An 8050-nucleotide genomic window follows, 5' to 3' on the forward strand; every position below is an offset into this window, starting at 1 on the left:
AAGAGTCGTGCGAAGTTTCATTCCCAACAGATAAATCCACATGCGTATTTCGTTAGTACATGCGCCATAGCTCATACGTAGTCGTGCTAGTAGGGATTGTAAAAATGTACACAGCTGTCCTTCCATGTGGCGCATACCAAATCAGTTGGGCACCAAATCTTGCGTGGATGTACGTCTACGGTAGCCTAAGAGCCGTGCAAAGTTTAATCTCCAACTGATAAGTCCACATGCATATTTGGTTACTACGTACACACCTATTTCATTAATTTTGGACTTTTTGTGTTGTTTTTGGATGAAGCCCAAAAATCCTTCCCAAATGAAAACTTTACTTTATGAAAATATCCTTTCCAAATCAAAATTTTACTTTCTAAAAAGTTTCTTCCCAAATCAAAAGTTCACTTTGTGGCACTGTCATATTCACATAAAAATATTGTTTTTTCAATCTATACTTTTGCACCAACATGCAAGAATTTGAAATAATCCTATATTAGAAATTCTAGCTATATCTAAGTTATTTGTTAATTTAATTATTTTTAATATTTTTCCTTGACGTTTTTCCTTCCCAAATCAAAAGTTCACTTTGTGGCTCTATCATATTCACATACAAATATTGTTTTTTCAATCTATACTTTTGCACCAACATGCAAGAATTTGAAATAATCCTATATTAGAAATTCTAGCTATATCTAAGTTATTTGTTAATTTAATTATTTTAAATATTTTTCCTTGACGTTTTTCGTTGACGTGATAAATTTATAAATCCATGAAAGGAGACTTAAATATTTCATGAAAATAACATTGTCACTCGGCAATATGCACAAAATTTAACAAAACTTTTAATAAATAGAAAGAAGACATGATGCCATAAGACCAAAGAGGGATAATAGCAATTGTAGCTTTATGTATATGATTACATTGAGAGACGTTGCTCTTAGCTAGAGTCTTTATATCCAAAATGATATAGATTGAACATATGTTTACAATTTAAATTGTTGCTCTTAAAGAGCCTCAATTCGTGCCATCTGCATAATTTGACACCCCATTGTCTTATTGCTCAATGTCACGACAGTCCCTTGCCAGTTGCCATCTGCATAATTTGACCTAGGCTTGTCTTGCCAAGCCTTGCCCCTTGGGTGCATTGACTCCCCATTGTCTTATTGCTCAATGCGATAGTCCCTTGCCAGGTGCCATCTGCATTAACTCCCTGTTGTCTTGCCAAGCCTTGACCCTTGGGTGACATCCAGTGCAAAATACAGGTGCCATCTGCATTAACTCCCACAAGTTATCTTGCCAAGCCTTGCCCCTTGGGTGCATTGACTCCCCATTGTCTTATTGCTCAATGTGATAGTCCCTTGCCAGGTGCCATCTGCATTAACTCCCTATTGTCTTGGCAAGCCTTGACCCTTGGGTGACATCCAGTGCATATTTTGACTCTCATTTGACATACGAGGTGATGACTCTGATTATAATTGTCTTGGATTGGCTCCTTGCCTAGTACCCAAATAAAATCCTTCTGAAATCATGGACATTCTTCATTTGCGCTATCTCCTTCTACTTCCTCCATGGCGAGCATCCTTAAAAATTCGTGTATATGCAAAATAGTTTGCTGTGGTATTTTTATTTTTCCTTCTACCTCATATCCCATGTGCTTCTTTGATTTCTTTGCCCTTGAATGCCAAGACACTATGATTGTCTCCGTCGAAACTTGAGAGACTGCTTCATCATTTGGGACCCACTCCTTCATTATACAATTAGTATATAATGTGTTGTTATCCATATTCTCCTTCCTGCCCTTTGGCTCATACCATACCGCTGTAAATGTTGTAGCTCTCCCTTGGTCATCTCTTTGCACATCAACTACTTTTGCAACCCAAAACTTCACATTCTCATATTCATCATCCGATGGCCGAACCACAACAAAACAATCAACCTCTATATCTACTTGTGGCATAAACTCTCTCTTCTTCGGTCCACAATATGGACGTGGGAGTAATGATACAAAATCATTTTCAAAGACTGGAGCTGGGTGCAAATCGTTATGAACATTTGGCCAAAACATATTGCATTCTTCCTTGACATCCTTTGAGCCTCGCATTCTCTCAAGGTCCTTTATTAAATTTCGTGTCTTGTTAATTACAGTGGTAGTGTGTTCTCTCCAAGTAGGCTTCGAATCAGGATATCTCTAGAGCATTTCCTCTTTGTATGTAATAAATGCTTTTAATCCATCTATTTCACAATTAGACCTCTCATTAAATTCTTGTATAGGAGCCCATGTTGGATACCTTTCCTTGCTGGGAATTGAAGTTAAGAGACTGTGAGGTTCTTCAGGTTCCCATTTTGTATCATGAGAATACTGTTGCCATTGCATTACGGGTTTTTCATCTTTAAAAAAAAAACAAAAGTAGTGTGGATTGGTATGACCTGTCAATGCATCACCACCCGTTTGTATGAAAGGTAGAATGAAGCTCTTCCAATCATACATTCTTTCGAGCCTCTCACATACTGTACTTTCCTTACGACCACCAACTTGCCTGCCACATCTTCTTACCAAGTCATCTATTGTCTCCACATCCTTGCATTTAAGCTCCCTTGAGACTGTGCTAAAAACCTGATCGATATCCTCATGTGTATGCCCAACATACAAAAATCCACATTCGACCTCATTGAAGATTCGATGAGCAACTAGCATGGAGCAGAAGGCAAACATAAGTACATTCTTATTTTCTCGCCAGCAATTATCAGCTTGTATTCTCAAAGTCGGTGGCAGGCGACCTTTTTCTGCATGTACATTGCGAATTGCCTTCATAATAGATGTTACAACTTGATTGCTATCATGTAGATGCAAGGAATCAATCCATATATCTGCAAAGAACTTAATTCCATGCACTAACACTCCACATAGATGTGTCTTTAGAAAGTGCTTTCCTTGTAATTTAGGTGGAGTGGCAACAAAACGAGGCAATGTTGTTGTATTCTGATCCATGCCATCTACAATAAGGCACATGTAGTCATCAGGATGTGAAATAGCTTGCTCCTTCCAAAATGCATATTTTTGTCTGGAATGTGGAATAAGGTCATGATGAGATTTTTGGTTTTTTTTGTATAATTCCCTTTGATTTGGACATGTTGCACTCTCAATCGCTCGCTTTAAATCATCACAGACATTGCACTTTGACATTTTTTGCCTCCTTGGGATTTTAACATATCGAAAGTTCTTCTTCCAAAGAGTATACAAAGTATGAGAAGAAGCTACAGCATCCCCTCTTTGCCTTTGCTTTTCTGCAATAGAGTCAAATACTTCGAGCTTTGTCAAGCCCATTGGAAGGTGCATTTCAGTGATCGTGTCACCGTTAGGGAGTTTGGTAGATATATGGGGTTGAGGCAAAGCATTTTCATGTATGAAGTCTTGTAAAATTGCTGCTGCCCTGACAGTTGAGATTCTTGATTTGGACCTTCCTCTATTACCGTGAATGCTAAATTTGTTGCCGCCCTTTGCCTTGGTGACTAAATCCCAATATGTACCATGGGATAATCCAGTAATATTGCGATATGCCTTATTGCAAATCCTTTTTCCATTTACGAGAGGTTTTACCTTTTGTCTTGAACTTAGCCTTTTATTGCCATTCTGAAGAAAGCAAGAGAGACTTGTGAGAAGGTATTCATTTCTTTCGCTTCCCCTTCTTTGCCACACGTGTCCTCTACATTCCCTGATGTCTGCAAGATCAATGAAGCGCATACATCTTCACTTGCAACATAGATATCCCAATGCATTTAACATGTTCTCCTCCTTCATTACTCTCTTCCTCTTTGGTTGCTTTTGTGGATCTGCCTGGATTCTCTTTCTCTTCATGCATATGTATGACCGTTTTCGTTCCTCGTGCACATTGTTATCTGTATTTATGCACTTCTTCTCCTCACATTTGTTTGTAACCAAGCATCCATGATTGGTCGTTGCATCCTTGTTCATATCACAATCAAAGTTAAATACTAAATAATCCTCTGTTGATCTCATCCTCATTTTTAACATACTCTTAGGACCATTCAATGAATTCAATATTCTACGAGAGTATTGAGAACCTTGAAACTCTTCCACTCCTGAGAGAGCATCACTCATTGGGACATCTTGCATGGCTTTCACAAATCCACAACCTTGATTGACACCAGGTTTGTTAATATGCATGAACTCATCCACACTTGACAAGACATCGCTATTGAAACCTTTGCCCTTCTCACTGTGCAAGAATTCATCCACCCCAGATAAGGCTTCGCTTCTAAAATCATTTTGTTTCTTGGAACCAATGAACTCATCCACTCCAGATAAGATGTCACTTCTATAATTGAGTATATTGAAATCATCCACATTTGAAGTGATAGAGCCTGGCACATGGGCACGCTTTTTAGGTCCTTTGATATTGTAGTATGCGTTGTCTTTATCATTGAAAACCACGTGCCTCTTTCTCATGTTTAAAAATTGCATGCTCCATCTCATATTCTTGCCTACCTCATAGTAGGGATCACATAAGGATGTTATGTTATCAACCATACCATCATCAGTGACTTTTAGAATCCTCATCTCTGCAAATGACCATTGCTCCACTTGTTCAAATCCCAATACTTCACCTTCTGCTACAATCTTATTTGCAAATGACCTCATTTGTAAAATGTCCCCTATAGTAAAATCCAAGGTGGTGCACTTTGTATTCTTGATAATGTCTGTTGCATAAGTCTCATCTTTGTCCCATGCTATAAATGATTTGTTGGATGTATTGTAGGGCATAACATCTCCAAGTGTTTCCATATCTCCACATTTATACTTTAGCTCAACATGTGCGCTAAGAATCTTTGATACAGTAACTGCTACCTTATCTTCGCCAAGTCTTCGAAAGTGGCAAAGTGAATTGGGATCACTATCATGGATTGTAGCAAATGCAACTACTTCTCTTTTGCTACATAAAATCACATCCATCCCTGGAACAAAATCTATAGCCATCTCCTTTGTGAGAGTCCTTCGCAAGCAAGCTGCAGTGGAAACAATTACATAAATATTAGTCTCTTTTTAATAATCTACTTATTTATTATAATTTTTAATTAGTACTTAATTTATTAGTGGGAGAAGTTATCCGATCAAGTACTCATCAGATGGACATGCCAAGTTATCCTTTGCATGGTCAATCAAGCATTAAATACTATTTTTGCTCTAGTGTCATGCACATCCGTAAAATAACATGAGCCTACTAGGTACGTTATCCAATCAAGCACTAATGGGATGCGGGTGCCACTTTGCATGTAAGTCAATTCCACCTAGTTGAGGTGTACAAAAAGTGTTGTGCCCATCGGATATGCTTTGCATGGTCCATCGAGCATTAAATACTATTTTTGCTCCTGTCATGCACATCCATAAAAAAAACATGCTGCTAGGTGTGTTATTCGATCAAGTACTTATGCGATGGGAATGCCACTTTGCATGTAAGTCAATTCCACCTAGTTGAAGGTGTGTGCAAAGTATTGTGCCCATCCAATATGCTTTGCATTGTCGATCAAGCATAACACACTATTTCTGCCTTACTGTCATGCACAACCATATAAAAACACGGCCATAGGTGTGTTATTCAAATAAGTACTTATCAGATGGGGGCTCCACTTTGCACACAAGTCCGTTTTAACTACGTTGAGGTGTGTGCAAAGTATTGTCACCATCGGATATGATTTGCATGGTCGATCACGCATTATACACCATTTTTTCCCTAATGATATGCACATTCGCACAAAAACACGCCATTAGGTGTGTTATCTGACCAAGTACTTATCGGATGGGTGTGCCTCATTGAGAACATTTCAATACCACCTAGGTTGAGGCGTAAAAAAAGTTTTGTGCCCATTGGATATCCTTTGCATGGTCAATCGAGCATCAAATATACTATTTTTACTCTAGTGTCATGCACATCCGTCAAAAAACACGCTGCTAGGTATGTTATATGATCAAGCACTTATGGGATGGGCGTGCCACTTTGCTTGTAAGTTGATTCTACCTAGTTGAAGGTGTGTGCAAAGTATTGTGCCCATCGGATATGCTTTGCATTGTCGATCAAGCATAAAACACCGTTTTTGTCTTAGTGTCATGCACATTTGTCAAAAAACGCAGTCCTAGATGTGTTATTCAAAACTAGTACTTATCGGATGGCGGCTCCAGTTTGCACGCAAGTTTGTTTCAACTAGGTTGAGGTGTGTGCAAAGTATTGTCACCATCGGATATGATTTGCATGGTCGATCACGCATTATACACCGTTTTCTCCCTAGTGGTATGCACATCCGCAAAAAAACACGCCCTTAGGTATGTTATCTGACCAAGTACTTATCGGATGGGTGTACCTCTTTGACAACATTTTAATACCACCTAGGTTGAGGTATAAGAAAAGTATTATGCCCATCGGATATGCTTTGCATGGTCGATCGAGCATTAAATACCATTTTTGCCTTAGTGCCATGCACATCCGTAAAAAAACACGCTGCTAGGTGTGTTATCCGATCAAGAACTTATGCGATGGGAATGCCACTTTGCATGTGAGTCAATTACACCTAGTTGAAGATGTGTGCAGAGTATCGTGCCCATCCGATATGCTTTGCATGGTTGATCGAGCATTAAATACCATTTTTGCCTTAGTGCCATGCACATCCGTAAAAAAACACGCTGCTAGGTGTGTTATCTGATCAAGCACTTATGCGATGGGCGTGCCACTTTGCATGTAAGTCAATTACACCTAGTTGAAGGTGTGTGCAAAGTATTGTGTTCATCGGATATGCTTTGTATTGTCGATCAAGCATAACACACCGTTTCTGCCTTAGTGTCATGCACAACCATATAAAAATACGGCCATAGGTGTGATATTGAAATAAGCACTTATCAGATGGGGGATCCACTTTGCACGCAAGTTTGTTTCAACTACATTGAGGTGCATGCAACATATTGTCACCATCGGATATGATTTGCATGGTCGATCACGCATTATACACCATTTTTTTCCTAATGATATGCACATCCGCAAAAAAACACGCCATTAGGTGTGTTATTTGACCAAGTACTTATCGGATGGGTGTGCCTCATTGAGAACATTTCAATACCACCTAGGTTGAGGCATACAAAAAGTTTTGTGCCCATCGGATATCATTTGCATGGTCGATCGAGCATTAAATACTTTTTTTACTCTAGTGTCATGCACATCCGTCAAAAAACACGCTGCTAGGTATGTTATCCGATCAAGCACTTATGGGATGGGCGTGCCACTTTGCATGTAAGTCTATTCCACAAGTTTGAAGGTGTGTGCAAAGTATCGTGCCCATCGGATATGCTTTGCATGGTCGATCGAGCATTAAATACCATTTTTGCCTTAGTGCCATGCACATCCGTAAAAAAACACGCTGCTAGGTGTGTTATCTGATCAAGCACTTATGCGATGGGCATGCCACTTTGCATGTAAGTCAATTACACCTAGTTGAAGGTGTGTGCAAAGTATTGTGTTCATCGGATATGCTTTGCATTGTCGATCAAGCATAACACACCGTTTTTGCCTTAGTGTCATGCACAACCATATAAAAACACGGCCATAGGTGTGTTATTCAAATAAGTACTTATCAGATGGGGGCTCCACTTTGCACGCAAGTCCGTTTTAGCTACATTGAGGTGCGTGCAAAGTATTGTCACCATTGGATATGATTTGCATGGTCGATCACGCATTATACACCATTTTTTTCCTAATGATATGCACATCCGCAAAAAAACACGCCATTAGGTGTGTTATCTGACCAAGTACTTATCGAATGGGTGTGCATCATTGAGAACATTTCAATACCATCTAGGTTAAGGCGTACAAAAAGTTTTGTGCCCATCAGATATGCTTTGCATGGTCGATCGAGCATTAAATACTATTTTTGCTCTAGTGTCATGCACATCCGTCAAAAAACACGTTGCTAGGTATGTAATCCAATCAAGCACTTATGGGATGCGCGTGCCGCTTTGCATATAAGTCTATTCCACCTAGTTGAAGGTGTGTGC

Source organism: Dipteris shenzhenensis, chromosome 4 (assembly GCF_047967505.1).
Source record: "Dipteris shenzhenensis isolate YYH24624 ecotype China chromosome 4, Dip_SZ_1.0, whole genome shotgun sequence".
NCBI classification, from domain to species: Eukaryota; Viridiplantae; Streptophyta; class Polypodiopsida; order Gleicheniales; family Dipteridaceae; genus Dipteris; species Dipteris shenzhenensis.